Below are 25,223 nucleotides of genomic sequence, written 5' to 3' on the forward strand. Positions count from 1 at the left end.
GTCTTGACGTAACAGGAAACGTCGGTGATCAGGCGTGGCCAGTAATACCGTTCCTGTTTCCTCGATAGCGTCCGGGAGAATCCGAGGTGCGCAGCGGTCGAATCGTCATGCAGGGCGTGCAGAACTTCTGGAGGCAGCGGTGAGAGAACAACAACAAGGTAGTTTGCACGGTCTGGTGAGAAGTTCTTTTCTAGTATTTTATTTTTTATTTTATTTATTTATTTATTATACCCTCAGGGCCAAAGGCATTGCAGAGGGGAATGGGTAATATAGGCTACAAAGACAATAAATCCAATACAGTGAATTTTGTTAAAACATAATTTCAACGTTCTCCAAAATAAACGAAGGTTGTTAGTGCATCAGAAAATCGTTGGTTATCTTCAATGGCTGCAATATCGGGAGGGAGGCGGTTCCATTCGACAGATGTCTGGGGAAGATAGGCCGATGATCAATGCGAGGGGAGATGTATTCCGGTGGTGAAATAAAATCGTCGTGTAGCGTGACGTGATGATATACCTTGTGGAATAGAGTGAGGCAACTGATTTTACGGCGAGATTTTAAAGATGGGAGACAAAGGTTAGTTTTCATGGCTGTGATATTTGCAGTACGGTTGTAATTTGAAAAGATGAAGCGAACGGAGTTATTTTTTATAAGTCATAAGCTATAGTTTCATGCCCAGGGTCCCATATAGATGACGCGTATTCAAGTTTAGGTAGTATTAGTGGTTTATAAAGTAGTAGTTTTAAGCAGGAAGGAGCAACAGAGAAGTTGCGACGTAAATACCCTAACATGCAATTAGCGTTATTGGTAACCTATTCAGTATGGACATTCCCTGTTAGGTTTCGCTTAGTAGGCTCTTTTGAAGTGAAGACGAAGACAATCCTCGCTTACATGCCCTAGGGACAACGCCACTAGGGCACCCTTCCAAATACTAGACAAGGCTTTTTAGGTCCGGGTCTGCTGCTTGCTGTTCAGCAAAGTCTTCCACGCTTATTAATCCAAGGAAGCGTCGTCATCGTAGCCATCTTACTGCGGCGTGTCAATGTGGGCGCGCGACAGGCAATCGGCATCAGAGTGTTTTCGTCCGGACTTCTAGGTTACAGTGATGTCGCATTCTTTTAGTCTGAGGGTCCGCCGCCCCAGCCGTCCTGAAGGACTAAGTTCGCTAGCCAACATAACGTATTGTTACGTGGTGGTGACGTTGAAGAACACAGCAGTAATACTGTGAAAGACAAAACTAACTTTTATTGGGCGAACCTGTCCCCACAAAAACAGGCTACACTTAAAGCACAACGAGAGCGGCGAACACAGTCGGCGATCGTCGTAAATCTGATCAGCGGGTCAAGCGCGTCCGGTTTTATACAGCAGGCGTCCAATGTTCGAGACTAATCGTTCGGACCCGTGTGCCTTCCACAAAGTTCTACATCATTCGCGTCAGATGATGAAATCAGGTAACATAAGGTTCGGCGACAACAGACAGCGGATAGAAGCATCGATAACTTTCCAGAAACTTCGGATACATGCAGGCGCGTCCCACGCTGTGCGATTACATTTGTTGGGCGGCGAAACACGGTTGCCCGATAAAGATAAGTACATGTGTCAGTATGATGGTCGCTGACGACATTGAATGACCTGCCATATAGCTAAGGGCTAAATTTTGCTAGCCCAAACGATGGCCAGGCATTTCTTTTCGGTAGTACAATAATTGCCTTGCGCTTTTGACAGCGACCGGCTACCGTAAGCTATCACCCCTTCAAGTCCGTTTTTCCTTTGGACTAGTACGGCATCGAGGCCTAGGATACTGGCGTCAGAATGAATTTCTGCATCGGCGTACTCGTCAAAGTGCGCAAGTACCGGGGGCGACTCCATGCGTCGTTTGAGTTCTTATATTGCGTCGGCCTGCGGCGTTCCCCACTTGAACACGGCATCACAACCTGTTGGATGTGTCAACGGCTCAACGATGCGTGTAAAGATTTTGACAAAGTGCCTGCAGCAGGCGCACATGCCAAGGAATCTACGCGCTGCCTTCTTGTCGATGGGCCTCTGGAACTTTGCGATGGAGGCTGTCTTCTGTGGATCAGGGTGGACTCCAGATTTGCTGATGACGTGGCTCAGGAACACAAGCTCATCGTAAGCGAAGTGGCGCTATTCCAGCTTGAAAGTGAGTCCTGATGACTTGATGACCTCTAGTACTGTGGCAAGCCGCGTGAGGTGATCATGGAGATTTTAGGCGAAGACGACGACTTCATCCAAACATGCAAGACAGGTCTGCCACTTCAACCCTGCTAAAACCGTGTCCATGACACGCTGGAACGTTGCAGGCACCGAGCACAGTCCGAATCGCATCACCTTGAACTCGTAGAGGCCGTCTGGCGTGATGAAGGCGGTCTTTTCGCGATCTATCTCGTCGACTTCTATTTGCCAGTAGCCAGACTTCAGATCCAGCGACGAGAAATATTTAGCGTTGCAGAGCCGATCCAATGGGTCGTCTATCCGTAGGAGGGTTATATGTCCTTCGTGATCTTGTTAAGTCGAAGGTAATCTACGCAGAAACGTAGGCTTCCGTCCTTTTCTTTCACCAAGACTACAGGAGATTTCCACGGGCTTTTCGACGGCTAGGTGATGTGGTCGTGCAGCATTTCGTCGACTTGTTGCTTAATAGCTTCACGTGAGCTGCAGCGGTGGCGTAGAGGTAGAGTATCCGCCTTGCGTGCAAGAGGACTGTGGTTCGATCCCGGGGCCGCGCAATTTTCCACCGGATTAAAAAAAATGCCGCGTGTTGATAAATTGTACAAACAGGCCTGGAGTGCCGCCTGATTCCGGTGACCAAAACCGGTAACGCACTCCCTCAACAGAGCAGGATTGGCCACCCTGTTGCAGTACTTGGCCAAAACCTCCCATATGATCACATTCCTCAGTCCCCAGCAGCTGCGAAGCAACTGACCACGGCGGCGGTCAGACCTGCAACGCAGCAGAGGGTGCTAAGAATCCCTGGATCCGGAGAGGCCGCCAATGGAATCTGAACCTGGCAACGCTTAACCCTAGAACGTTATCTAGTGAGGCGAGTCTAACAGTGCTATTGTAGGAATTAGCGGGCTGTAAATGGGATTTAATAGGCCTCAGTGAATTTAGGAGGACAAATGAAGCATATACAGTGCAAAAAACGGGCACGTCCTGTGCTACCGGGGCTTAGCGGAAAGGCGAGAACTAGGAGTCGGATTCCTGATTAATAAGAATATAGCTGGAAACGTTTAGGAATTCTATCGCATTAACGAGAGGGTGGCAGGTCTAGGCGTGAACTTTATTAAGAGGTACAAATTCAAGGTCGTAGACATGTACGCCCCTACGTCCAGTCATGGTGACGAGGATGTCGAAAGCTTCAATGAAGACGTGGAATCGGCGATGGGTAAGGTCAAAACAAAATGCACTGTACTGATGGGCAACTTCAATGCCAAGGTAGGCAAGAAGCACGCTGGAGACAAGGCAGTGGGGGAATATGGCATAGGTATTAGGAATAGCAGGGGAGAGTTATTAGTAGAGCTTGCGGAACAGAATAATATGTGGATGTTAAATACCTTTTTCCGCAAGCGGGATAGCCAAAAGTGGACGTGGAGGAGCACGAATGACGAGACTAGAAATGAAATCGACTTTATACTCTGCGCTAACCCTGGCATCACACAAGATGCGTACGTGCTCGGCAAGGTGCGCTGCAGTGACCATAAGATGGTGAGAATTCGAATTAGCCTAGACTTGAGGGAGCGGAAGAAACTGGTACATACAAAGTCGATAAATGAGTTAGCGGTAAGAGGGAAAATTGACGAATTCCAGATCAAGCTACAGAACAGGTGTTCGGCTTGAGTACAGGAAGAGGACCTTAGTGTTGAAGCAATGAACGACAATGTTATGGGCATCATTAAGGAGTCTGCAATAGAAGTCGGTGGCAACTCCGTTAGACAGGATACCAGTAAGCTTTCTCAGGAGACAAAATATCTGATCAAGAAACGCCAATCTATGAAACCCTCTGACCCTACAGCTAGAATAGAACTGGCAGAACTTTCCAAGTTAATCAAGAAGCGTAAGACAGCTGACGTAAGGAAGCATAATATGGATAGAATTGTACATGCCCTCAGGAACGGAGGAAGCCTCAAAGCAGTGAAGAAGAAACCGGGATTCGGCAAGAATCAGATGTATGCGTTAAGAGACAAAACCGGCAATATCATTACTAAAATGAATGAGATCGTTCAAGTGGCTGAGGAGTTCTATAGAGATTTATACAGTACCAGTGGCACCCACGATGATAATGGAAGAGAGAATAGTCCAGAGGAATTTGAGATCCCACAAGTAACGCCGGAAGTAAAGAAAGCCTTGGGAGCTATGCAAAGGGGGAAGGCAGCTGGGGAGGATCAGGTAACAGCAGATTTGTTGAAGGATGGTGGGCAGATTGTTCTAGAAAAATTGGCCACCCTGTATACGCAATGCCTCATGACTTCCATCGTACCGGAATCTTGGAAAAACGCTAACATATTCCTAATCCATAAGAAAAGGGACGCCAAAGAATTTAGAAATATATACCGATCAGCTTATGGTCCGTTGCTTACAAAGCACTTACTAAGGTAATTTCAAATAGAATGAGGAACACCTTACACTTCCGTCATCCGACGGACCAGGCAGGATTCAGTAAAGGCTACTCAACAATAGACCATATTCACACTATCAATCAGGTGATAGAGAAATGTGCGGAATATAACCAACCCTTACATATAGTTTTCATTAATTACGAGAAACCGTTTGATTCAGTAGAAACTTAAGCAGGCATTGCGGAATCAGGGTTTAGACAAGTCGTATGTAAAAATACTGAAAGATATCTACAGCGGCACCACAGCCACCGTAATCCTCCATAAAGAAAGCAACAAAATCTTAATAAGAAAGGCGTCAGGCAGGGATATACGATCTATCCAATGCTGCTCACTGCGTGTTTGCAGGAGGTATTCAGAGACCTGGATTGGGAAGAATTGGGGATAAGAGTTAATGGAGAATACCTTAGTAACTTGAGATTCGCTGATGATATTGCCTTGCTTAGTAACTCAGGGGACCAACTGCAATGCATGCTCGCTTACCTGGAAAGACAAAGCCGAAGGGTGGGTTTAAAAATTAATCTGCAGAAAACTAAAGTAATATTTAACGGTCTGGGAAGAGAACAGCAGTTTACGATAGGTAGCGAGGCACTGGAAGTGGTAAGGGAATACAGCTACTTAGGACAGGTAGTGACTGCGGATCCAGATCACGAGACTGAAATAATCAGAAGAATAAGAATGGGCTGGCGTGCGTTTGGTAGGCATTCTCAAATCATGAACAGCAGGTTGCCATTATTCCTCAAGAGAAAAGTTTATAGCAGCTGTGTGTTACAGTGCTTCCGTACGGGGCAGAAACCTGGAAGCTTACGAAAAGGGTTCTACTTAAATTGAGGACGCCACAACGAGATGTGGAAAGAAGAATGATAGGTGTAACGTTATGCGATAAGAAAAGAGCAGATTGGGTGAGGGAACAAACGCGAGTTAATGATATCTTAGCTGAAATCAAGAATAAGGAAATGGGCATGGGCAGGACATGTAATGAGGAGGAAAGATAACCGATGGTCATTAAGGGTTACGGACTGGATTCCAAGAAAAGGGAAGCGTAGCAGGGGGCGGCCGAAAGTTGGGCGGGCGGATGAGATTAAGAAGTTTGCAGGGACAACATGGCAACAATTTGTACATGGCCGGGTTAGTTGGAAAAGTATGGGAGACGCCTTTACCCTGCAGCGGGCGTAAGCAGGCTGATTATGATGATGAGCTTGACGTTCTCAAGTCAAAACTCGGTAAGGGTTCTGGCGGAGTGGTCGAGCGCACTCGTCGGTCATTATTTGATGCTTTGCGACTGGTGTTTGTCGAATCCTCGATGACGTCGAAAAGCAGTCTTTGCATAGTCGAAGAATACTTCTGAGCAGTTGCTGCTTAATCATGGGGAGACTTGGATTTATGTCAAAGTCTGGTTCGGGAACTACGGTCATTGGGGTACATGCGGCAGAGTCCGAGAGGACAAACGCATTACTGGTTTCCAGAATTTCTCGATGTATGCGATCGTCGTGCCCTTGTTGATGTGCTTGAACTGTGGCTGAAGTTGGTCAGCAACACTTTCATGTTTTCTCCATGCGATCGAGTGATCCTCCTTGATACGCAAATTTCACGGTCGAGTAGTTGACGTTGGTCATCCTCGATGACGCCTTCTACGTCACCGGGTGTTTCGGTGCTGACGGAAATAACAATGCTGGAGCGCGTCTGGATGCCCAGTTGATCTTCTAGCACAGTCAAGGCGTAGTGAGTACGAGAGCTCTCCGGCGGTATCGCTTGATCTTCCGATAGCGTTATTGATTTCGACTTCAAATCGATGATTGAGCCGTGTTGGTTCAGGAAGTCCATGCTGAGAATGACGTCTCGTGAACACTGTTGGAGGATAACAAGGGTGGCAGGGTAAGTCCGGTCATGAACGGCAATTCTTGCCATGCAGATTCCGGTAGGCGCAATGAGGTGTCCTCCAGTGGTCCGAATTTGAGGGCCTTTCCATGTAGTCCTAACTTTCTTGAACGGGGCGGCGATGTGTGCGCTCATGGCGGAGTAATCGGCCTCTGTGTGGACTAAGGCGGTGACTACATGGTCGTCGAGAAGTACGTCGAGGTCGGCGTTTCTTTGTCTTGCGCTACAATTAGGTTTTGGCGTCGGATAACTGCTGCGTCGCGTTGGCCTGTGGCTGGTACGTGGTGTCGTCAGGTCGTCTTTCGTCAGCGTATTCTTTGCTTCCAGACTTCGCCGGAATGACGGCGTGTCGTTGTTATGTCGTCGAAATAGTCTCATCGGTTCCTTCGTCGGCGGCGGAGGCTCTGTAGTTCGACGAACAGCAACCGCATCTACACCGGTTGCTGCTTTTACTTTTCCGTATATGGGCTCGCAGAGCGGCCCCGTCTGGGCCAGTGTATGGACGGCGCTGGGCGAGAGGTAGCGGCCTTGTGATGGCGAGCTGGACGGTCGTCGAGAGCTCCACTGAGCAGCGGCAAGGTAGTCTGCGATATCGCGAGGTCGTTCACGAGGCACTGGTCGCGGCGCGCTGACGGTGAACCCTCGCAGTCCCATCTCCTGATACGGGCATCGTCGGTAGACGTGACCCACTTCTCCGCGTTGTACCAGAGCGGGTGGTGGTTAGGAGCGCGCCAGCCGTCAGTTTTCCTCGGGTAGCTGCGCTGGGCGACGGGTAGGCGTGCTGGCGGCGGCGGTGGTGGACCACGCAATTGCGGCGTTACAGGGCCGTGGCGCGGTCGTGCAGGGGGACCTTGACGGCGGGAGGTGGCGGCGTAGGTCATCGCTTCCGGCGGAGGCTGCGGTGATTGTGGTTGCACCTTAGGAACTCGAAGCAATCGCTGGGCCTTTTCCTTTGACGATTTCTTCAATTGAGGCCACTTGAGGATGCGACGAAGGGAATAACTTTTGAAACTCCTCTCGTACGACTTTACCTTAACGCATGACAAGCTATCATGGGGCTAAAATCCAAGAATATGGAAATAGCACGTATGCCTCCCCAAGACCTTGAGCCTAAAGGCTGGGAGGCAGGTGCTTTCTTTATTGCAGCTACGGCAGCAGAAACCCCTGTTAAGAGGCTGTGCTACGGATTTCCTGGGGCTATAATATGAAAACGATGTACATCTTTTAAAAATTGAAACAGGCATTTATGTTTAAAGAGAGGTTCTATAGCTATAATCATATGAGGATGGAGTGGAATTAGCTGCCGATGTGGTAATGGAAAATGCTTTTTCCTATTAGCGTCTAATTGTGGGCATTGCAGCAGGATGGGAAGCACGGTAAGTGGCTCACCAGATTTATCACACGTAGGTGGATCACCACCGGGCAAGATGTATGCGTGTGTGCTGTATGTGTGTCCTATCCTAAGTCTGCAAAGTGTTACTTCTGTACGGCGGTTCTTTGATACCGGTGGCTATTTGCCAAGATATGACTTGATAACATGTAGTTTTTTTTTGTTTCTTTATCACACAAGTGCTGCCAGAAAGCCCTTAGCTTTTTTCTTATTCAGGGCTTGAGGTCCATTACAGGGAAAGTCGTGGAAGTGTTGGAAGCGTTCGCGTGGACGGATGTGGCTAGCTGGTCAGCCAACACGTTTCCCTCTATTTCTCGGTGCCCCGGCACCCAGCATACGACGATATGCTGCTTGGACGCATAGGTGGTTAGTAATACGGAGATACAATGACAGGGTTTTGATATTTTTGGACAGTTTTCAAAGCGTTTACGACGCTCAAAGAATCTGTGTATATAACTGCCTTTGGGATATTATTTTCTTTAATGTGTTTAACGGCGGCCAATATCGCGTAGGCCTCTGTTGTGAAAATACTTGTGTTAGGATGCAGAAGACCGGTCCGAAAAAGACGGACCGACCGCTGCGTAAGATACGTCAGAATAACACTTCGATGCGTCTGTAAAGAATTCAGGAGAGGAGTATTTGTGCTGTGACTCAAGGAAGTACATTCGTATATGCGCGACAGGTGCGTGCTTTGTAACAGCTACGAAAGATGTATCACAGTCTACTGGCTGCCACTGCCACAGCGAGGTCCGTATAGCAGGGGACATAAGGTGGTATTCACGCAGTGGAGCACTTCTTTCACGCAGTGAGAAAGGCTATGCCAGTTTGGGCCGGTTGCGAAATAGTTGAGAACTAGACAAATGGTTTACGGTGGAATACGTGGGGTGTTGACTGTTTCCGTTCACTCAAAGAAAATGCATGATAGGCGAATATGTTCTCTGCAGATGAAGTGGCCACTCATCCGATTCAAAGTAAAGGCTTTCCACTGGGCTTGTTCTAAAAGCGCCTGTGGACAGGCGAATTCCTAAGTGGTTGACAAGGTCTAGCATATTTAGAGCAGTTGGAGTAGCCGACTGGTAAACTATGTCTCCATAGTCTAGTCGTGTATGCATGAGGCTTTTATACAAGTTCATCAGACATTTTCTATCACTGCCCAGGTTGTGCGTGACAGCACCTTTAAGACAATAATTGTTTTTATACATTTGTTTTTAAGATATTTTATGTGCTGTACAAATGGTAATTTCGCGTCTAATATTATGCCTTAAAATTTATGTTCCCTGCTTAGAGGCAGACGCTCACCACGCAACAGAATTTCAGGATCAGGGTGCAGGCGTCTTTTTCTGGAGAAAACAACACAAGTGCTTTTTTTTGTGGGTTCAGTCTGAACCCGTTCTGATCAGCCCATTAGGAGACCTTGTTAAGACTAAGCTGGACTTGTCGCTCACATATTGCGAGATAACTTGATTGCAATGCTACCTGCACGTCGTCAACATGTGTTGAATAGAAGACGTTACGTGGTTTTCGTAGACGAAGACGATTCATTTTTACTATTAAGAGCGTGCAGCTGAGTACACCGCCTTGCGGCACTCCAGTTTCCTGTACAAATTTACGTGACGGAACCTTGTCCAATCGAACACGGAATGTGCGATTAGACAGGTCACTTTCAATAATATTGAATATTTACCGCGTATACCTCAGTGTGAGAGGTCTCTCAATATCCCAAACCGCCACGCAGTATCATGAGCTTTCTCCATATCAAGGAATACAGATAAGAAAAACTGCTTATGGACAAAAGCTTCAGGGATACGTGCCTCGATACGTATAAGATTGTCACTGGCAGATCAACCCTCCCGAAACCCGCACTGATATGGGTCGAGCAATTTGTTTGATTCGAGGAAGTGTAGTAGGCGACAGTTAATTATTTTTTCGAATGTTTTGCATAGGTAACTTGTGAATGCTATAGGTCTGTAACTTGATACAGAGGAAGGATCCTTTCCGTGCTTCAAAATTGGAACTATAATAGCCTCCTAATAGCCACCATATAACGTTGTAAAGCGAAAGGAGGGTTTTTGTGTTTCGGAGAGTAGTTGTTTGAACATCTCATATATTACGCGGTCTGAACCTGGGGTGGATGTATTACAACAGTTCAGTGCTGCCTGCAGTTCTGCTATGCAGGATGGTTCGCTGTACGTCGTACTTTTTGCACATTTTCTTTCTAACTTTTGCTGCTCTATTCGCATTTTGTACTTCAGGAAGGTTTCGGAATAGTGTGAGGAGCTCGATATGCGTTCAAAATCTGTACCAAAAAACTTGGCTTCATCTTCCAGGCTTTCTCCGTGGCAATTTACCAAAAGCAGGGAATACGTTTGTTGCCCAATATCTTTCCTCAGTCTATTCCAGACTTTTCTCTCGAATGTGTACGAGTTGATGCTTGATATAACACTTTGCCCAACTCTCTCGTCTTGCTTGTCGGCACGTTCTCCTTGCCTGGGATTTGACATGCAAAGTTTTCCAGGTTTTCTGCTGGCGGAGAATCGTGAAGCAGTGCCCACGCTTTGTTCTGGTTCCTCCGTTCTTGCCTACATGCATCGTTTCACCAGGGAACACGCCACTTGGAACCCATGCCACTCGATTGAGCAATACATTTACAGGTGGCATCGAGTTTGAAAGCTCTAAAATATGTAACAGCATCATCTATGGTTATACCGGGCATATCAGTCCACGTCATGGATCTAAGAGTTCGGTACCGCTCCCAATCGGCTGAGTCAACCTTCCACCGAGGGACCTGCCGGGGAACATGATCTTGTTTCGGCGTACTTAGGATTATTGTTAAGTGGTCACTCCCATACGTGTTGTTAAGCACATTCCATTTAAAATAGGGTAAAAGCGTCGGCCATAAAATACTAAGATCTATGGCAGAGTATGACTTGTTCGCCCGGTTAAAATACGTGGGCTCCTTCGTATAAAAGAGACATGCTCCAGAGGAAGAAAAGCACCCATTCAATGACGCGACCTCGCACATCACAGCGTGAATCGTCCCACAAGCTTCTGTGTGCATTAAAATTACCAAGAATCAGATAGGACTCTGGGAGCTCATATATTAATGATTCTAAGTCGCGTCTGTGAAGCTCATAATGTGGTGGTGCATACAGGGAGCAGATGGTAATGAGTTTATTTAAAAGTACGGCTCGAACTGCCACGGCCTCAAAGGCCGTTTGGAGCTTCAAATACTGACACGCTACACTTCTATCACCAACAATGGCTACACCGCCAGATGATGGCTACACCGCCAGATTTCCGGAAAGTCATGTATTGTCAGACGAAGTTGTGCTTGGAAGCTAGATGTGTTTGTTGCACACGCTGCACTTTAGGATTAAACTGACAGAGAATTTCTTGGACGTCATCTATGTTTCTTAATAGTCCTCTAACATGCCGCGGTATGATGTTGCCCGGGTTGAAACAAAAATCGCGCTGTGTGTCTCAAAAGGAAGGAGAGTGACAATACTTTACACAGCCTTTGTTAATCCCTACAATTGGTGTTTTCTGTTTTTTGGAGCGGTAAAGGGAACCTTGCCGCTCCTTCAAAGCTACCGGCGCCGTTTCGGCTTGGACTGGGGTCCATAGCCTCTTGCGAGGAACTGGACACCCGCTCCAGAGAGCGATGTGTGCGTCGCGTAGACTTTATTTCAAGCGACAAAGCCTTCGCCCCCACGGGTCCAGAGGTCCAAGGACGCCTGTGGCCTCTGCGGTGCCCTAGCTGCTGCCGGAGCTTAAAGAAACCACTACAGTGGACACTTTGAGAAATGGCACGGCCGTGTTGGATGCTCCCACCGTAGGGGTAAATGGTGTTAGACCCGGCACGCTAGGCGTGGTCCGGGCTGTCACCAGATGCCGTTGTGGTGCCCCCCCCCCCCCCTTGTTGCACCACTTCAGTGAAAGATGTTTTCAATGTGAATAGCGAGGAGATCTGTTCTCGTGCTTCACGGAATCTTATAGTCTCGTTAAATTTTACAGTAATTATTTCCTTTTCTTTCTTCCAGGCTGGACAACCTCTGGTGAATGCAGGGTGACTGCTGCCGCAGTTCGCACAATGCATGTCATCGTTATTACAGTCGTCAACAAAGCGACCGATTGTGCCGCACTTTGCGCACATAAGCTGTCCTCGGCAGCTCTGGGATGCGTAACCAAATCTCGTAACATTTCAAGCAACGTCACGGGTTCGGATTTTAAGGTCGAACATGAAGTTCTACATAGCCGGTTTCAAGTGTCTCGGGCAAAGTAGTTGTACTGAAAGTGAGTATTAAATGGTTCGTTGGGATTTCATTGTCATTGCGTCTGATTTTGATGCGCTTCACATGGATTACGCCTTAACTTGCGTTCAAAAGTAAGCTGCACGATGCGTTCACTTAGATTAAAAAAGTGGAGCATCAATGCAAGCATGTTTCTGCAATACGCTTTAGAAGTTGCTACAGCCTTTTTTATTAAATGTGGAATGCCTAAAACGCCTTTGATTTATCTGCGATAGACGGATTTTGCTGATCGTGATAGGTAGCGCTATATTGAAATATTCCTATATTATTCAATCTTACAGTTCCGTTATCTCACGTACACAGAATAAAGTGAATCCCGTTATGTAAACGAGTCGTTTCAACGGCATCGAACAGTGCTTAAAACGGATAGGGGGAAAAAAATAAATGATGGATCTCGTCGATTCACTTGCCTGAAAGGCCACGAGACACGTACGAAAAAGGTCACATTCATTTCGCGCTGCGTCCAAGGCCTAGCCACCGAGTGTAAATGAGGAGCACTCGCAAAGGCATAGACGTAAACATATACAGAAACTTAACAAATAGGGAGATTACAACACTTGATTTTCTCGGACACGTGGCCCTTAACACTAGTTCAAGAATAACGTGCACGATTCCTTCACGTCGATTACAAAACGGGGAGAATCTAAGCAAGCATGTTTATGCAATATTCTTCAGAAGTTGCTTCAGCCTTTTTGATATATGTTACATGCGCTAAACTATAATGATTTCTCCGTGATAGCCGGGTATTCCTGATGGCGATAGGTTGTAGAAGATAGATTTTTTTATAAATTGGTCTAAGCTCGCAGTTCTAGAATATCGCATACACAAGCGACCGTGACTGCGAATTTGCATACGATACGTTTCGAAGACCTCGAAGAGCACTTAAAACGAGTATGGGGAAACAATGTCGGAACTGGTCGCTTTTCTTGCCCGAAAGGCCACGAGACACGTACGCACAAAGGTGCGTTCACCTTGCGCTACGTCGAAGGCCGAGCCATCGAGTGTGAATGAGATGCGCTGGCATATACATAATGATACATGCGTACTGCGTGTTCCTTGTGGACGATACATGCGGGCGCCCCGACGAAGACGACGAATGATCTCTGGCTCTCGAGCTATCTGCTGAACAGGCCAGCGCTGCAGTTATCCTTTATAAATATACTTCGTAAATAGTCTCGAGTTCTTAATTCTTCGTTCGCGTAACATTTTGGTTGAGGCTGCCGTTCCCCATCCTCGCCGCGGATTTCCGCTACGGCTGCACCATCCGGCTTTCCGCCATGGCTCCCGGTGGCGACACCTCGTCTGCTTCTACTACTGCGGCCCAGGCAACAACGTACGTTATGGTTATCAATACCCGCGATTCTAGCATTTTCTCCGGCCAAGATAATGTCGACGTTGTGGACAGGCTCAGCTTGTATGAGCATGTTAGCCGAAACAACCGCTGTGACCCTGTCATTATGCTAGCGAATGTCCGCTTCGACTTAGGCGGAACTCGTCATGCCTGGTTCAGGACGCACGTGGACGAGATCTCTAGATGGGATGCTTTCAAGGGGAAGCTCAGTGACCTCTTTGGAAATTCCACCGGCCGCCAGCTGGCTGCTAGAAAAGAGTTTGCTACCCGAGTTGTCTTCTATTGAATTGTATGTCTCGTACATGCAAGACGTGCTCGCTCTTTAGCGGAAATTCGACATGAAAATGGCCGAGGTTGACATAGTCGGCCACTTACTCAAAGGGGTCGCGGACGACGGGTTCAACTTGTTGGTCTTTATCAATGTGTCCACCATTGACACCATTGTCAAGGAATACCACTGGTTTGAGCTCGCCAAAAGCCGCCGCGTCATGCCACATTTCTCCCGGCTCCCTAAGACGGCTGCGACGTCGTCTTGCGTCCACCTTCCCGCTTCAGCATGGGTAAATAAGCATGTCCCACGTGTTGGTCGTCGCGAGCTCGAGGCTACAAGTCCTGCGCCGTTCCGTCCACGCCCACTTGACCCCACTATTGGCCAAGGAGCCCCAGCGATCTCCCTCATTCAGGCAGATGTGCGGCAAGAATTTGCAAACCTCGGTTTTCCTGCTGCCTGCTCCGTCTCCCAACGTGACACCCGACCAGCGCCGACAGCTACGTCTCACAGCGAAATGTATTGCCCTCCCAGATACCGCAAACCTGCCGAGTTGAAAACTTCAGACGACAAGTCCATTTGTTTCCGTTGCCTCCGCATTGGTAACGCCGCTCACCACTGCCAGTCGTCCTTCTCGCTTGCAATATGCTAAGCGCCATCGGTCCCCATCGCCCCAACCACGCCGCTTTTCGTCGCCGACAAATTATGGACCCGCCTGGACAAAAAATTTGCCCATGCAGCTACCGGGAGTAGTGCTACATTATCTTCGTCTTGTCGAAATCCTCCAAAACCGCTCCCAACGAACCAGAACTTGATGTTCACGTCGATGATGTCCCTTTGACGGCGTTAATAGATACTGGAGCCCAGGTGCCCATAATGAGTTGTCACCTCCGTCGTCGACTGAGGAAGGTTCTCACGCCTGCTACCACACGAGCTGTACGCGTGGCAGATGGCGGCACATTTGACGTCACTGGAATGTGTACTTCCCGTGTAAGTATCGCCAACCGCCACATTCCTGTTTTTTTTTACAGTGCTGACCAATTGTCCCCGTTACCTAATCCTCGGGACTCGGCTTTCTTACGGTGCATTCAGCATTGATCAACTGTTCTGCCGGTGCCCGTTTCCTCGAAGTTCCTCTACTCGCGCATGTTCGCGCCCAACTGATGACCACCTTTAGAACGACCGCCTTCGTCCACCTGCCGCCTAAAGCCTAGACTTTCAGCAATTTGCAATCATTATCATCTTTGCCGGTGCCCCCGACGGTCATTACGTCAACACACCTGTTCCTAGGGTGCTATGCAGGATGCGCCGAGTTCGGCGAAACTCGGGATCTTCACAAGCTCTGGCGACACCCAACGTTGAAAGAACAAATGGTACCGAGACACAGTTTATCTTTCGACAAGCTTTCAGTTTCATTGGTTTATCTAGATTCACTCTGAGTGGCTATCATTCCTTGGGAGTTGCCTTCAGGGCGGTCGACAAACTGGGGCTCACGTGATCATACCGTTGGTGAATGGTCGTGCCTTCATTTCATTTCATTTCATTTTATTACCTTAAAGACCCCATTCGGGGTATTAATAAGGGGTGGTTAACATGTGAAGACAAGAAAAGGCAGGTGTTACATTGAAATACAAGTTTCAACAGTTTCTAGAAATTGTGAATGACATGTGATGGCAGCGACATTAATGGGTAGGTCGTTCCAGTCCTTGGCAGCTCGAGGAAAAAAATCATGATTGAAAAGTGACAGTTCGCGTTGGACGACGAGAAACTTGGAGTTTATGGCTGGTGTGCTGTGACATGCGTGAAGGAGATGGCGTGACGTAAGGCGGCCGGCTTAGTGAGCTGTAAAAAAAATTTGTGATAAAGAGAGAGCGTGGCGATGCGACGACGAAAAGCAAGAGATGACAAGCTAGATTCTGCCTTTAAGTGTGAAATGCTGATGTTATATGAAAAAGAAGAATGGATGAATCCAGTCGCACGATTCTGAACTGACTCGAGTGCATTGATGATATATGTTTGATGAGGGTTCCAAATGGCGGCGGCATATTCCAGTTGTGGTCTGACAAATGGTTTGTATGCGAGTAGTTTGACGTGCTGTGGAGCATGACGAAGATGACGCCTCATGAACCCAAGGGTCTTGTTCGCTGACGAGATTACGTTAGTCACAAGCGTGGCAGTTTGGGCGAGTTGGTATGTCATGACTGTTTTAGGCTTGCAGCGCAGTTCAGGAAGAGCAAAAAAGGGAGGAGGTAGGGGTAATCAAAGGGAACGGAAAACAGAGTGAGCGCTAACTTCCAACTGATGGCTTTTTTCGTGACACAAGACTACTTATACACTCGGCAAACCATATGACATCAAGAGATAACAAAGAAACCAAGCAACAAAACCGATAGTGACCAGTGGTAACATATTCAGACAGCCTGTGGCTGCAGTCGGAGATACGCCAATTCATTGCTTGATAATGATAATGAAGGTGAACTTACACATGCATGGCCCAGACCGAAGATAGCCTTTGCTTCGATGATTTCTCTTGTGAGCTGATTCCGACTGCGACCAAGAATGACGCATTCCTCTAAGACAGGTTCGCAACCACACGTTTTGCAGTGCTGCGCAAGAAACCCCCCAGCTGTAATATAATTGTTGGCATTGCAACCATGTTCGCGCAGCCTTTCATTCAGACATCGGCCAGTTTGACCAACGTAACGTTTTCCGCACTTGAATGGAAAACAATAAACAACACAATGTGTGCAATTACCAACTTATTTTTGTGGTTCTTGTCACAGGAAAGAGGAGCTACCTTATTGGGATTAGTGAGTTTGCAAATCCTAAGGAGCTTGTTAGGGGCGGAAAACACTACACGAACATTCGCTCGCAGGGCGATTTTCTTAAGATTATGTTAGACGGTGTGAATATAAGGGAGGACGCTAGTCCTACCCTGAGTAGTTACAGGATTATCTGCGTGCTGGTTGTCTTTTCTACACTCTCTTAGAATTCGTTCTGCTATTGACACTTGCAGGGACTCGGTATAACCAGCCTGCGAAAGACGTTCGCACTGAGAGGCAAAGCCAGACGAAACACTATGGTGGCACGAATTTTCCAAAGCATTATTAAGGCAAAGGTTAGCAATGCCTCTCTCGATCAACTTAGAATGGGCAGAATGAAACGGAAGAAGTGGTTTGTTACCACGAGGTTCATAGTACCAACACGTATGAATATCCGAAGAAGCTAAGCGCAAATCCAAAAACCGGATCTTATGATTCTGTGGGAGCTCGTAGGTAACGTCAAGGGGCGCAAGGCATTCTTGGACTATTGGCACTACCCAGGCAACCTCAGTCTCAAGGTCAGCCAGAGAACACTGAACACAAAACAAAAAATCGTCCACGTAATGAAATATTTTAAAAATGTTAGTCTGGTAAAGGTTGACTAACATGGCGACGTTTAAGCGAGCTAAAAATAAATCACTGAGGAGCGGGGCAATGCACGAACCAATGTATGCTCCGTTTTTCTGCAAAAAGATGGTTTCCTTCCATGTAACGAACGTAGATGACAAATAAAAGCTCAAAAGTTCTAAAAAGTGATTACTAGACAGCCCAGCATTATTTTGAAAACGGGTGATGTCAAATTCATCAATTGTCTGCGAGATAACTGACAGCAGGTCATTGTGAGGAATAGAATAGTAGAGGTCTTTCACATCGACGGCGAAGACCTGTAAGCCTCGATCAGAGTTGTCCTTTAAAAATTCAATTACTTCATCGGAGTTGCGTATTAACAATGGGTCATTCACGGGTAAAGTGGCTAGCTTGGCCCGCAGAAACAGTGCGACAGACTTCGGCCACGTGTCCTTTTCTGAAACAATAACCCTCAACGGGACGTCAGGTTTGTGCGTTTTCGCGCTAAAGAACACCTCTAGGTGATCTCGTTTGCTGCTGGCAATGTTTCTCAACACTTTGTCCCAGTTGCAATCCCTGCAAAGGTTTTTAGCCTTAGCTTTTACCTTGCTTAAGGACACTATATCCTGACGCTTAAAAACGGCGGAAATTGCCAGACCAGCTTTTGCGTGAAAATTCCCTTCTGAGATTACACAGAGCGCGCCTACTTTATCTGCCGGTAACATGCAAATCGAATTGTCACGCAGATAGTTAGCTACACGTCTCAACGAAACCTTCGGAAATGCCTGTCTAGAGCGGGATATGGCCCCTACACCTTCGCAAATAACGCGCGAAACATCCTCTTCCGCCTGGAACTTGGAAATCTGCCTCACCATTGAAAGCATCTCTTCTGGTGGTTTACTAGACTCCCCCGCGAACTTAGGTCCCAACGCCAAAACGTTGTGGATGTGTTCTGGTAGGTCCAAGTCTTCCGGCGAATGAACAGTGTTTCCTGGAGTCGGTCTTCTTCCGGAACAACGGCCACGAAGTTCACGCAACTGGCACTGCCACAAGCACTCGGTTTTCTGGTCAGCGAAGCGTAGAAATCTCCGCAGTGTCAGACCCAGCGAAGAAGGTTCCGTAGAAACATTTAGCTGAGTGGAGAGCACATGGTGGTAGAGCCGAGCCTGCCTGTGCAACTCGGATTTGAGAGTCGTTCAGATTCTGCTGTAATATCCGCATGAGGGAATGAATCCACCAAGGAGGCAACTTACTTCCAGTGGGATGATCTTACGGCGAGCACAATATGCCAAGGTACGGCCTTTGCACACGGTTGCCGCGATGAGCGAAACAGTAGCACACGGGTCACGAGTTGTAGAAAAGACAACCAGCACGCACATAATCCTGTAACTACTCGGGGTAGGACTAGCGTCATCCCTTAAATTCATACCGTCTCACATAATCTTAAGAAAATCGCCCAGCGAGCGAATGTTCGTGTAGTGTAGTGTAGTGTTTTCTGCCCCTAGCAAGCTCATGAGGATTTGCAAACTCACTAATCGCAATAAGGTAGCTCCTCTTTCCTGTGACAAGAACCACAAAAATAAGTTTGTTAATTGCGCACATTGTGTTGTTTATTGTTTTCCACTCAAGTGCGGAAAACGTTACGTTGGTCAAACTGGTCGATGTGTGAATGACAGGCTGCTCGAACATCGTTACAATGCCAAGAATTGTATTACAGCTGGGGGATTTCTTGCGCAGCAATGCAAAACGTGTGGTTGCGAATCTGTCTTAGAGGAATGCGTCATTGTTGATCGCAGTCGTAATCAGCTCACAAGAGAAATCATCGAAGAAAAGACTATCATTGGTCTGAGCCATGCATGTCTAAGCTCACCTTCATTATCATTATCAAGCAATCAATTGGCGTATCTCCGACTGCAGCCACAGGCTGTCTGAATATGTTACCACTTGGTTACTATCGGTTTTCTTGCTTGGTTTGTTTGTTATCTCTTGATGTTATATGGTTTGCCTAGTGTATATGTAGTCTTGTGTCACGAAATAAACCATCAGTTGGAACTTAGCGCTCACTCTGTTTTCCGTTCCCTTTCATTACCCCTACCTCCTCTCTTTTTTGCTCTGCCTGAGCTGCGCTACAAGCCTAAAACAGTCATGACATACCAACTCGCCCAAATTGCCACGCTTTTGACCTTCATTTCTAGTTCAACGGGCCCCTCTCTTGCTGCAACTCGTGACCCGTATGCTACTGTTTCGCTCATCGCGGCAACCGTGTGCAACGCCCGTACCTAGGCATTTTGTGCTCGTCGCAAGATCATCCCACTGGAAGTAGGTTCCCTCTTTGGTGGATTCATTCCCTCATCCGGACATTCCAGCAGAATCTGCAAGATTCTCAAATCCGAGTTGCACAGGCAGGCTCGGCTCTTACGCCAGGTGCTCTCCACTCAGCTAAAGGTTTCTACGGAACCTTCTTAGCTGGGTCTGACACTGCGGAAATTTCTACGCTTCGCTGACCAGAAAACCAAGTGCTTGTGGCAGTGCCAGTTGCGTGAACTTCGTGGCCGTTGTTCCGGAAGAAGTCCGACTCCAGGAAACACTGTTCATTCGCCGGAAGACTTGGACCCACCAGAACACATCCACAACGTTTTGGCGTTGGGACCTAAGTTCGCGGTGGAGTCTAGTAAACCACCAGAAGAGATGCTTTCAATGGTGAGGCAGATTTCCAAGTTCCAGGCGGAAGAGGATGTTTCGCGCGTTATTTCCGAAGGTGTAGGGGCCATATCCCGCTCTAGACAGGCACTTCCGAAGGTTTCGTTCAGACGTGTAGCTCACTATCTGCGTGACAATTCGATTTGCGTGTTACCGGCAGATAAAGAAGGCGGGTTCTGTGCACTCTCAGAAGGGAATTTTCACGTAAAAGCTGGTCTGGCGATTTCCACCGTTTTTAAGCGTCAGGATACCGTGTCCTTAGGTAAGGTAAAATCTAAGGCTAAGAAACTTTGCAGGGAATGCAACTTGGACAAAGTGTTGAGAAACATTGCCAGCAGCAAACGAGATCCCCTAGAGGTGTTCTTTCGAGCGAAAACGCACAAACCTGACGTCCCGTTGAGGGTTATTGTTTCAGAAAAGGACACGTGGCAGAAGTCTGCCGCACTGTTTCTGCGGGCCAAGCTCGCCATTTTACCCGTCAATGACACATTGTTAATAAGCAACTCCGATGAAGTAATTGAATTTTTAAAGGACAACTCTGATCGAGGCTTACAGGTCTTCTCCGTCGATGTGAAGGACCTCTACTATTCTATTCCTCCCTATGACCTGCTGTCAGCTATCTCGCAGACAATTGATGAATTTGGCATCACCCGTTTTCAAAATAATGCTGAGCTGTCTAGTAATCACTTTTTAGAACTTTTGAGCTTTTATTTGTCATCTACGTTCGTTACATGGAATGACACCATCTTTTTGCAGAAAAACGGAGCATACATTGGTTCGTGCATTGTCCCGCTCCTCAGTGATTTATTTTTAGCTCGCTTAAACGTCGCCATGTTAGTCGACCTTTACCAGACTAACATTTTTAAAATATTTCATTACGTGGCCGATTTTTTGTTTTGTGTTCAGTGTTCTCTGGCTGACCTTGAGACTGAGGTTGCCTGGGTAGTGCCAATAGTCCAAGAATGCCTTGCGCCCCTTGACGTTACCTACGAGCTCCCACAGAATCATAAGATCCGGTTTTTGGATTTGCGCTTAGCTTGTTCGGATATTCATACCTGTTGGTACTATGAACCTCGTGCTAACAAACCACTTCTTCCGTTTCATTCTGCCCATACTAAGTTGATCGAGAGAGGCATTGCTAACGTTTGCCTTAATAATGCTTTGAAAAAGGCGTGCCACCATAGTGTTTCGTCTAGCTTTGTCTCTCAGTGCGAACGGCTTTCGCAGGCTGGTTATCCCGTGTCCCTACAAGTGTCAATAGCAGAATGAATTCTAAGAGAGTGTAGAAAAGACAACCAGCACGCAGATAATCCTGTAACTACTCGGGGTGGGGCTAGCATCATCCCTTATATTCACACCGTCTCACATAATCTTAAGAAAATCGCCCAGCAAGCGAATGTTCGTGCAGTGTTTTCTGACCCTAACAAGCTCATGAGGATTAGCAAACTCGCTAATCCCAATAAGGTAGCTCCTGTTTCCTGTGACAAGAACCACAAAAATAAGTTTGTTAATTGCGCACATTGTGTTGTTTATTGTTTTCCACTCAACTGCGGAAAACGTTACGTTGGTCAAACTGGCTGATGTCCGAATGACAGGCTGCGCGAACATGGTTACAATGCCAAGAATTGTATTACAGCTGGGGGTTTCTTGCGCTGCACTGCGAAACGTTTGGTTGCGAACCTGTCTTAGAGGAATGCGTCATTCTTGGTCCCAGTCGTAATCGGCTCACAAGAGAAATCATCGAAGCGAAGGCTATCATTGATCTGGGCCATGCATGTGTAAGCTCACCTTCATTATCATAATCAAGCAATGAATTAGCGTATCTCCGACTGCTGCCACAGGCTGTCTGAATATGTTACCACTTGGTTACTATCGGTTTTGTTGCTTAGTTTCTTTGTTATCTCTTGATGTCATATGGTTTGCCGAGTGTACAAGTAATCTTGTGTCACGAAATAAACCATCAGTTGGAAGTTAGCGCTCACTCTGTTTTCCGTTCCCTTTGATTACCCCTACCTCCTCTCTTTTTTGCTCTTCCTGAGCTGCGCTACAAGCCTACATTACGTTAGTCGCATGCGCATTCCAGGAAATGTCGTGGGACAGGGGTACGCCTAAGTACTTATAGGCTAGAACTGATTCTACTGGGAAGTTTGTAATTGTGTAAGTAGACAGAGAAGGATTACGACGGCGGGAAATTGAAATAAATTAGCACTTGTTAGGGCTCAAGGGAATTTGCCAACAGTTGCACCAGTCCTGCACGTTATTAAGGTTATTCTGGAGAGATGCTTGGTCAGAGGTGTTAGTCACAGTACGATAAATCACACAGTCGTCAGCGACCATACGTATACGACAAGATACATGCAGCGGAAGATCGTTAATGTATATTAGGAAAAGAAGCGGAAAAGAAGTATTTCTCTTGCTTGTCGTTCCACCGAGTGCGTTACATGCACAAGCAAGATATAGAACAAATGCATTTAGTAATACATTATTAGTAACCTTAACGTGGTTTAGAAGCCTTTTAAAGCTTAAAAGATGTACACTGAATGTGCATTAGACTAATTTGTAATTTAGTACGCTTCGCAATCTACCACGAGTGAACGCTGTTGTCGCGTCATCACATCCATTGACCGGGCGAGCATGGCGGCTAAACATCGAAGAGGCCCAGTGTAAACAAACTCGTACAGCGAGCTTGCAGTGCGCGACGCAGTGATCAGGCTCGACGATGACGACTATTTCTTGGATAGTTATTTTCCTCCATGAGCAATCTTTCTGTACACCCCGTAAGACTGCCAATAGCTTCTGCGATTTTACAGATCGCAAGGCGCACCAACTGTTCACGGCGCAATGCTGAAGAAACAACTTGTCGAGTGCGAGAAAGGACGGAACATCACGGTATTCCTGCCCCGAGATGGACGCGACAAGCGGCTTCCGCAGGTCCCCGATACTGGCCCCCGCTGAAGCTCCTGAGGATCAAATAAAGTTCATTATCTGTCTGTCTGTCCAGTGCTGCTTCTGCGAGTGCGCTGAGTTCCTCCACTCTGCGTGACTGCGGGCGTCACGAATATTGCATAGTGTGTGCGAAAGGAAGACAGCCTATATAGCTACGATGCGACAAGGAGTTGTTGCCAACGATGGATCTCGCTACCAACACAGTGAAGGAGACATCGACAAACTGCAGATAAGTATATTTCTACTGTTTCATATTTAGCATAATAATAGTGCACGGACTAAGTCACTTTCTTAGTAACGAACTGAATGTCCAGCAGTTTTAACAAGGCATTGAGAACCAATGAGTGTTCGTGCTTTTACATACACGTGGCCCCGCGAAAATATGGAAAAGATGAAGGTAACCTTCACTAACTTCGTAAGATAACAAATTCATGAGTGACAATTAGCCCGTAGAATCTATGGAAGAGTATCTTTATCCAGGTGAAATATCAATAGCAAGCACTGATATAAAGCAGGAAACTTATACAAAAATTGTATGGGTTGAACAGCACATGGAAGGCATTACCGAATCGTGATCATCACGTTACCGATATCCTTGCAAAAAGTTTAGAATCATTGCATTCTACCGGTTATGCAATATGGCACATAAACCTGGAGGTTAATAATGAAACTTGAAATTTCTTGGATAGTTCTTTTCCTCCGTGAGCAATCTTTCTGTGCACCCCGTAAGACTGCCAATAGCTTCTGTGATTTTACAGATCGCAACGCGCACCTACTGTTCACGGCGCAATGCTGAAGAAACAACTTGTCCAGTGCGAGAAAGGGCGGAACATCACGGTATTCCTGCCCCGAGATGGACGCGGCAAGCGGCTTCCGCAGATCCCCGATAGGGGCCTGCGGAATAAAGTCGAGGACTGTGCAGAAAGCGAAGTAAAAAAAAAATTGTTGGAGATAGCATTAAGGCATGAATACAGTGGCATAGTAAACCGTGGCAACTGATATGCTAGTTGAGATTAAGAAAAAAAGAATGGAATCGGCCGGCAGGCCATGCACGTCTTCAATCACTTGTTGCCAATTCTTACGAGCTGATTACATGAGCGTGACAGAATGAATGTCAAGGAGAGAGAACTGCAGCCGGAGGATGGTAGAAAATTGCGTAATGGAACAAAAATATGATGTTTGTCGGCATAGGAGGCAATCAGCTCGTATAAGACGGGATTGTAGAGAGAGGCATTTGTTTTGCAGTGAACAAAAATAGGTTTGTGGTGCTGACAGTAGAGACTCGTGAAGGTGCGGCGACACCTCAGCTGCTGGCACACTAATCAATATGACAATTGGCGCTGAAAAAAACGACCCCTGTTATGAGAAATAAAGCAACGTTGTCCCAACACATTGTTTTATTGTGCATACTACACTAAAGGCTTCCACAGTTAAGGACACTTAGTACCAATAGTGCAACGAGCATTTATCATTGTAAACAATGGTTTATATGCGGTTGATTCAGTCCAATAATGCACTTTTTTTGCAGCACAACATTCTGCTGCTCGAGGCACTCAACCTCCTAGTGGCAGTAGGCGAGCACCAGGCATGTGCTCTTGACAGTGTGAGAGAGGTCCACAGGGCTGCTCTGCAACAGTGGTATCGGTGCCCTCACTGCTCTCCTGTCGAGCCCCCAGAAGACACCTTATAAAGGAGCTTTCAGTTCATTATTTTGTTTGTTATTCAAGAACGTGAATAAATTATTGCAGTAATTATTGTGCTGTGCATATTAGGACACTAGTAACATGCAGTTGGTGTCTCTTCAAAATAGGCAAAAACATAAGACAACCTGTGCCACTCTTGGACCATGTAAATGAAAAATATACTAATGCAGCATACATGTCACTGTGCAGTTTGTTCTTTCTATGTGCAAGAATACAGTGCGTGTTGATTAGCCACAGGATGAGTGGTGTGTGTAATTCCCAATGAAGACAGGAAACAGCAGGAGCTTAATAATTCTATCACCTATAGACTGTGCATATAACTGCCACACCCCCGATTCAAACGTGTCATTACATGCATGTTCGATACCACATATTCTTTAACAATGTCATATATTTGCATGTACTAATTTTCACACAGCTTAAGCCCTTGAATAGCACACTTCTGATGTATCATTTCGTAGGCCAAATAATTGTACACTTTGTCCATTTGTGTTGTATGAAAAGCGCCATCCTCTACAGTCGGATACAACTTCAGAAGACAGGAGAGGCCCCGCCCAGTTGACCAAAGCGCAGCAGCCGATTGCCTCCACGTCTACAGAAATACTCCCTCTCCAACGAGCATGTATTAGTGCGTCCAGCGGCACGACGTCAGTC

General features: G+C 46.8%; 2 long non-coding RNA genes across 2 annotated transcripts; both read left to right on the plus strand.

The window, feature by feature from the left end:
- Positions 1-43: 43 nt before the first annotated feature.
- On the plus strand, positions 44-23,091 carry LOC129383598 (uncharacterized). Its single transcript, XR_008611467.2, has 3 exons — positions 44-175; positions 11,943-12,195; positions 22,731-23,091. It is a non-coding gene; the product is annotated as an uncharacterized lncRNA (long non-coding RNA).
- Positions 23,092-23,594: 503 nt separating this feature from the next.
- On the plus strand, positions 23,595-24,617 carry LOC129383597 (uncharacterized). The gene is made up of 2 exons (XR_011896241.1): positions 23,595-23,796; positions 24,395-24,617. It is a non-coding gene; the product is annotated as an uncharacterized lncRNA (long non-coding RNA).
- Positions 24,618-25,223: the final 606 nt, after the last annotated feature.

This window comes from Dermacentor andersoni, chromosome 8 (genome assembly GCF_023375885.2).
Source record: "Dermacentor andersoni chromosome 8, qqDerAnde1_hic_scaffold, whole genome shotgun sequence".
Taxonomy (NCBI): Eukaryota; Metazoa; Arthropoda; class Arachnida; order Ixodida; family Ixodidae; genus Dermacentor; species Dermacentor andersoni.